Raw genomic sequence first — 8,058 nt, 5'->3', positions numbered from 1 at the left:
GGTCTTGTTTCCAATGAGAACCTGTGAGCAATTGGGGTTAAGAGTCTTGCTCAGGGACAAATTTCATATCATCGGCACATATGCTGGGATAGCCTGGAATCGAACCTGGGGCAACCAGGGCCTCTGGTTCCCTAGGCGGGCTCACTAACCACTCAGCTATGGCCGCCCCTGTATCTGGATCATACTCTGTGTGGAGTTTGCATGTTCTCCCCGTGTCTCCTAGGGTAGTTAATACCCTCACAAAAACATGTAGTAATCCTGGTCGCTATACCGCCTCCCCCATGACAGCCGGGGCGCCTGATGGAGGGGAAGGGAACTGGTTGGAATAACGTGTTCCTTCCACGCGCAACGTCCTACCAGGGAAACTCCCCCCTGTCAGGTGTCAAGAAGGTCAGTTGGCTCTCATGCATTGAAGGAAGCATGAGCTCGGCCCTGGCCTCCCTAGGCTGTGGGGGACTGGTGTAGCGCTGGTGTAGGGCTGGTGTAGCGCCCAGGATCACTTGGCCAGGAAATTGGCACCGGGTGAAAAAAAAAGGGGTCACAAAAATCGCGGGATAAAAAAAAAAAAAAAAAAAAAGAACAAGCGCTGATGTTCTTTTTTACAAACTGCCTCACAGTTCTGAGTCTATGACTCTGTCCCAAGATACTTTCTGCACATTCCACAGCCTGGTTTATAATCATCATAGTAAAAGGTTGATTCATGTCTTCTAAAATCTATCATCATATCCTTTGTTTTGGATGTATTTAGCTCTAAGAAGGACATGTGATTGATTGATGTACTTTATTTAGTAAGACATGAGAATGGCAGTACATGGAAGTACAAATCCACAATACAAGGTCTACTAAACTGGGAGTCTCATTAAGCACTGAGCTTGTTTAAGATGAGATCCCCATGTACACAAATCATGATGACATATAAGAGACAGACAGATATACACAAAACTATACAGAATGTCATACAATCAGTTTACAGGTTACTGGTATGAAGAGTGCAAAAAATGTACAAGAGAAGAAAGAGAAGGGGGGGGGGGGGGTAGGGGGGTAGGTTTAGGACTTGGGGTAGGTTAAGACTTGGACAGGGGCCATTTTAGAATTGCAGCCTCCTGAAGGTGTATCTTTAGGGCAGTTTTGAAAGAGAGTAGGGTTTTACACTCCTTTACTCCTTTTGGTAGGGCATTCCACATTTTTGAAGAATAGCATGAGAACGAGTTCATTCCCTTTGTTGAGCCAAATCTGGGTTGAACATGATTTGTGGAGCTGCCTCTGGTGTTATGATCATGGACTTCTTTAACATTTTGGAAGTATTTTGACAAATGTCACATCAGGTGACAAACTCCTCAAGGACTGGACCAATAGGGTTGGACTCATTATTACTGAACAGACTCACAATGACTGTGTTGTCTGTTTATTACGGGGCCAGGCTCTGCAGAGCAAGGCTCCGTTTTGTTATTGGCAATATTCTGTTTCTTCTTCTGGCGTTTTTGGCAGTTCTGGCTTAACCGTGCATACGCTTTTTACGAAACTCGGCCATATGGTAGATGGTCATGAAAAACGATCAAGAAATAATTCTCATACTCATTCGTCAAAGGGTGGCGCTATATCACTCAATTGAAAATGCCAACTTTGAACAGGTACAACTCATGCCCTGTTTGACCTACAGCCATGAAACTTGGATACACACATGCGTCTCTTCATGCCTGACAACTTTTGTGGTCTGACTTTTGACCTCTGACTTTTAGATCTCCCACCATTTTTAATTATATGAAAAACATTCATTGGCTCTTAAAAGCTTCATTCTTTCACTTATGGAAAATCCGCCACTAACGTTTTGTCGGCAGAGGTCCAAAGTTCACGTGTAAAATGTTTCGAAAAACACTTAAACCCAGGATTTTTGAGCAATTCGCGTGAAACTGTCTGAGCTCATTTTTCACCAGGTCAGGTCTGTTGGTCCAATGGCTTCTCTCTACAGCATATGCCTAACAACTACAAGGCCGCCGGTTCAAGGCTCACTTCATGCAGACTTCTTTGAAAGTGCATTGCAAACAACATGACTGTATCAATGAATACACGTGCAATTGTTAAAGATGACATGAAATGCTTATTTGAGAGTATATGTTTTTTCATACTTCATTGTGAAAATAGACGATCTACAATCTCACAACTTTTCAGAGAGCAACGTTTTGTGAGCTTGTAGATCGGCTACTTTCACTAGTTTCTGTTCCGAGGAGACGTACAATTTCTCTATCGGTAGATGGTTAAGGAACCAGTGATCTAGAGTAGTTAGCAAAACAGAGGCTTGGTCCATCAGGGACGGAAATACTTATATGTATCTAACAGACACTACCAGGGCTATCATATCTCTAGCTCAATGAGAAGAAAGGCAGCCTATGAGTCCGGAGGTCACTGGTTGGATCCCTGTCCCCGACGATGTATTGAGTTGATCATGATTTGGCATTCTTAGGCTTACGCATAGTATTTCTTGAGGTTAGGGGTAGGCATAGTTTTACTGAGGTTAGGGTTAGTGAGGGTTTAAAATACTCATGTTAATTGCATGGTTTTCTTTCTCTCAAGTTCAGTCTTCTATATTTCTATGGCTTATTGTGCATATTACTTATCATTGCTTCTTTCTTTTTTCTCTCTGCATTCACTGGCCCCGTATTATTGCTGCTTGCAGCTATATTTGTTTATTGTGTTTGGTTTTTGTAGCTTATTGTCAGATGACTCCATGTCATAGTCAGTGAAGAACAAGGTGTTTTAATCTACTGATATGATGTGATATGATATGATATGATATGATATGATATGATATGATATGATATGATATGATATGATATGATATGATATGATATTTGTATTGTCAGATGACTCCATGCCAGAGTCAGTGAAGAACAAGGTGGCCATGGGAACATCAGGTCTGGTTCTGGGTCTGGTCTTGTTCCTGTCTGGATTCATCTACTTCCAGTGGAAGAAACGAGGTGATTAGCATGTTTAATTAACATGTTTAATTAACATGTTTAATTAATTATTAAACTACCAGTGGAAGAAATGAGGTCAGATCAACAGAGGATCACATGACATGTGGAACCCTCACAGAAATGCAAACAAACAAACAAACAAACAAACAAACAAACATGTAAAGCCACAACCTAAACTGGTTTATATTGGTTTAGAACCTTAACCGTTTTAGACCAGTTTAGACGACCTAGTTAGAGGTCAAAGTGTGTTGTCACATTTAGCTTGAATACATCAGTGTTACATTTAGTCCTAAATAAGAGTCAAATGTTCACATTAGTTCTGATGACTGAATGTTATTGTGTTATTGTGTGTACATTTATGCATTTTATGGAGAAATGCACACAATACAGTACATATGATTTATTTGTGTGTCTGTTTTAACTGTCTCTCTTCTTCTTCTATCAGGTCGTATTCTGGTGCCGACAACCAATGAGAATCTTTAGACTCCTCCCACACACCCAGGTTCACTTCCCCTTTCTTTTTACTGAACTTTTTTCCTTTTTTGTATGTATAAAAGTGTATAAAACTAGAAAACATACACAAAACAACATGCTTGTGTAAGAAGTGAAACAACTAGCCTGGTAAACCATCCCGGTCACGTGAATTCACATTATCGTGTGTCTTCTGCTTAATTTCATATAATAATGAATCTAATAATCAAATTTAATAATCAAATGATTTGTTGTATCAGACAACACTGATGACAATGTGGTCATATGGGTTGTGTGTGTTTTCATCAGTTAGATGAACCGCCCACACTAATTGGGACTCCCTCTTCCTTTGGTGTGTCGCCCAGGTGGCGCCTAAACCCTGACCTTTAACCTCACAAACACTATGTCTATAAACCTAACCTTAACCCTAAACCCTGACCTTTAACCTCACAGAAACTATGGCCCCCATTCACGGCCCAAATTGCTATTAACACTAATATCTGATTTAGGACTAGGCAAGAGGCGTTTCCCCGCAAACTTTGCTATTCTGTGGCACCCCCCTTACCCACCAAACACCTGAGCTACCCCTTACATTATGCATAGGTGTGGTCTGGGCGTTACAATGATAAAACCAATCACCGTGCCAGAAGCCATTGCCTTTAAGAGAAGACTGCGCTAGCCGTCATCCCCGATCCAATGCTCTCCTATCTCCCTGTCTGCACTGTTGCCTGGTCTGATTATTATAAGCCACATTGGGCTTGTTTTCCTGCCGGGTCCAACTGGTCACGTATTTGTCTGGCTTTGGGTTGGGCTAGTAAGCTAGGCAACAAAATACAACTTATTTTATTTTATTTTATCCAAATGCATTTTTATATTAATTTGTAGCCTATTGTGTTCACAATAAGCAACTTGTCATATTAGTCAGATCCGGAATAGTATGTGAAAGCCATTTAAAATATTAAATAATTACATCATGTTGCGACAACGCTCCTACAGGCAGCCATGGACCTCCAGCTGGTCGACCACAGGGCCGGGCGGTGGTACACAGACATACTGTAGCACATGGGTATAATAAATTGGACAGTTTTAGGAAAGGTCTATAATGTACTCACGTTGGCTGTTATTGTTCTATTTCCGCCATTCTAATGGATTCCAGGGGTGTGTAAACATCTCTGAAGTAGCTCCATAGTTTCCTCTGAAGTGACGCAGTTAACTTACATCCATATTGTCCCCGTTCTCTTTCATCATCCACCTTTGTTCAATAATCCCGAACAGAGCTACACTTTAAGTTTACATCAATCATAGCCTCTCAAACCCAGATACATTGCTGCGACGCATAATGTGCGTCGCCTACCTACCCAAAATAACAGACGTAAGCTATCAACGCGCTGCGTCATGTCGTGTCGACAGCTTACAGATCTGTTATTTTGGGCAGCATAAACAATGAGGCGCGATCGAGCGGCGCGTGAGGACTGGAGTAGCCTATACAGCACTAAAACCAAATAAGCTCTAACATTACATTACGTGGTCAACAACATAGACTAGACATGTAACTTGCTTGGAGATTTCTCCATCGCAACTCTTTCCCATCAAACAAAGTAATCCAAACTATTTTGTACTGCTTATTTTGCTTGTTAAAAGCATGATTTTATTAAGACATGACAGCAATATGGAAAAAACGAAAATATCTCTATTAAAAATATATTTCATAGAATAACCAAATATCATTTTTAAAATGGTTATGGGGCAGTGTATATATTTATATAGCCCTATTTGCTCCAAGCTGTTTTTTAAATAAAATATAGACTGTTGGAATAGGGTAGAATGACTCCTGTTCTTAACTAATTACCAAGATTTAATGAGAAAAAAGGCCTCTTTAGAAAAATGACTGACGGGCTGGGCTGGGCCTAATTTGTCAATTATTAGTCGAGCCAGGCTGAAATATTTAGGGGATATGAAAGCTCTAGTTTGAAGTGCTCATGTGGCCTCGCTTCTTTTTGTTTTCATAGACCTGTGGTTGCTTATTTCTTGCCAAGGCTGGCAACACGGCTCATGGTCCAACATGCGCTCTGTCGATTTAACATGGGGCCGATGTTTCGTTTCTAAGTCTAAGCTTGCCTTTCAGTAAAAAGCAAATTTGATAGACATAAATATCACCTACATATTACTGATTAGAGAGAATTTGTCAGTTAATTATGTCCTGCATTATCAATGAATAAAACTGACGTGTAAAGTGGAGTATTGCATTGCAGATGCACAACTTGTCTTATTTAAATAGACTATCATTTTATATAAATACAATTGACACAAGGAATTGACACCCGTCCTTCTGCTGATTATAGTAAAATTAGAATCACAGAGATTTGTTGACAATAATAGCCCACGGGCACGCCTCCACGTGCAAATAACGATGTCGGCATAATGGGTGACGGGTAGAGCAGGTGCTAGAATAACATTTTGGGACAGGGCAGCTCCATTATCCGTATTTAACAGGTTTAGGGTAGGATTTCGGCTGGAGGAGCTGGCGCTGAATAGCGCCGTATGTCTATAAACCTAGTCTTAACCCTAAACCCTGACCTTTAACCTCACATGAACTATGTCTATGAACCTAACCTTCACCCTAACCGTACTAATACATTGTTCATGATCTATTAACCATTTATAGCATCGTTTTAAATCATTAAATCATTAACCATTAACACACATTTAACAAGTTATGAATAACACATTAACTAATAATTTGGGAATGATTTACTATTATAAGGGAAGGTTATTCTAAAGTGTTAACATGTTCACACAGTTAATACATTCTGATTCTTAATGGTTTATTGTCTTTTCACAGAACACCTGGGTGTGTTTTCAGAGAGGCATAGAGTCATCGCTGCCCCCTGGTGGAGAGAGGAGGAAATACATGTGTGTCCATTCATCTTTTAAATACTCATAACAGCAGCAAAATGATGACATCATCAACCTTTTTCACTAATGTGTCCTTTAAACAATTACAAATGCTAATTGGTTAGCTAAGGCTAACGATAATTAGATAATTAGTGTCTTTTCCCGGTGTTTCGCCCAGGTCGACGTGGTTTTGAGGTGAGGTTAAGGTTAGGGTTAAAGTTAGGTTTATAGACATAGTTTATGTGAGGTTAAAGGTCAGGGTTTAGGCGCCACCTGGGCGACACACCAAAGGAAGAGGGAGTCCCAATTAGTGTGGGCGGTTCATCAAATTACTTTGTATAGTTTATGTCGTCAGAAAACACAAACATAATATTTCAGTTCTACACTATATTGAAACATTAAATAAATGATCACACACACAATCAGAGTTCTTCATAAGAGTTCTTCATAACATATATAATATTAATATCCATCTGAATGGAAGTCAGTCAACCATGTTTGTGAAAAAGGTTTTATTATTTTATAATTGACCATAAGTCATTTATTATTATGTAATCATTTATAATGTGTGATAATTAATGTGTTACGATCATCATGACATCACTATTTCCCTGTGATGGGTGGACCTGATCCCCTAGGGTGGTCTGAGGTGATGTGTGGACCTAAACCCTCTAGGGTGGTCTGAGGTGATGTGTGGACCTAAACCCTCTAGGATGGTCTGAGGTGATGTGTGGACCTAAACCCTCTAGGGTGGTCTGAGGTGATGTGTGGACCTAAACCCTCTAGGGTGGACGGTCTGAGGTGATTATTTATCTTTCCGTTTTTCAGCTCCACTGTTGTTTCTATCCGTTCCTTCCCCCCTGGGATCTGGGCCCCTGATCATGAATGGTTTGAAGTTCAGATGTTAGATTTTGGCTTTAATTTGCTTGGTTTGAATGGAATTTCACAATATCAATAAAGGAATGAGAAAACATAATTGTGCCTCATGTTCTCTTACATTTCACTGCAGGTGGGTTGCCAATTTCAGCCAATCAAGAGAGAGTGCCCATTCACAATACAGAGCTATATACTGTTACTGAACAAACACTCTATAGTAATGATTACTATCACAATATAGAGCTATTTAACACTGTTACTGAATAAATACTCTATAACAGTGATTACTATCACAATATAGAGCTATTTAACACTGTTACTGAACAAACACTATAATAATGATTACTATCACAATATAGAGCTATTTAACACTGTTACTGAACAAACACTCTATAACAATGATTACTATCACAACACAGAGCTATTTTACACTGTTACTGAATAAATACTCTATAACAATGATTACAACACAATATAGAGCTATTTAACACGGTTACTGCACAACCACTCTATACATGTACGGGTTGTAAATGGAGAAAGTGCCAAAACCAGAAATTCCGCCATGACGCTCGTGACAGACAAGCGTCATGTGAACCATGGCTAGCTTTTTTACAGAAAGTCCCTCAGTTTGGCTGTTGCGATGTGACACTATTGTGAGCATGTGACACTATTGTGAGCATGTACTGTATATCTGCTATTTTTGGTATTCATTTTTTTATTTTGAAGTAGTATTTATTTTCCGATAATCTGTGAAACGTTTTTGGACTTTTTTTTGGGACATTTTAGCCTATAGTAACATGCCATAAATAGGGGCACCAAGTTGAAAACAGCTACAGTATGA

At 39.7% G+C, this 8,058-nt stretch overlaps 1 pseudogene across 1 annotated transcript in view; it reads right to left on the bottom strand.

Moving 5' to 3' along the window:
- Window positions 1-4,436: 4,436 nt before the first annotated feature.
- The window catches only part of LOC308088246 (UDP-glucuronosyltransferase 2A2-like), a 7,674-nt pseudogene continuing 4,052 nt past the window's right edge, over window positions 4,437-8,058 (bottom strand). The window contains exon 3 of the transcript in view: window positions 4,437-4,499. The product of the transcript in view is annotated as a UDP-glucuronosyltransferase 2A2-like (transcript). The remainder of the gene's footprint in view (window positions 4,500-8,058) is intronic.

Source organism: Gymnoscopelus braueri, assembly GCF_963280865.1.
Source record: "Gymnoscopelus braueri genome assembly, chromosome: 7".
In the NCBI taxonomy this organism is placed as follows: Eukaryota; Metazoa; Chordata; class Actinopteri; order Myctophiformes; family Myctophidae; genus Gymnoscopelus; species Gymnoscopelus braueri.
The sequence above is the reverse complement of the archived record's forward strand: the minus strand, read 5'-3'. Positions and strand labels throughout refer to the sequence as shown.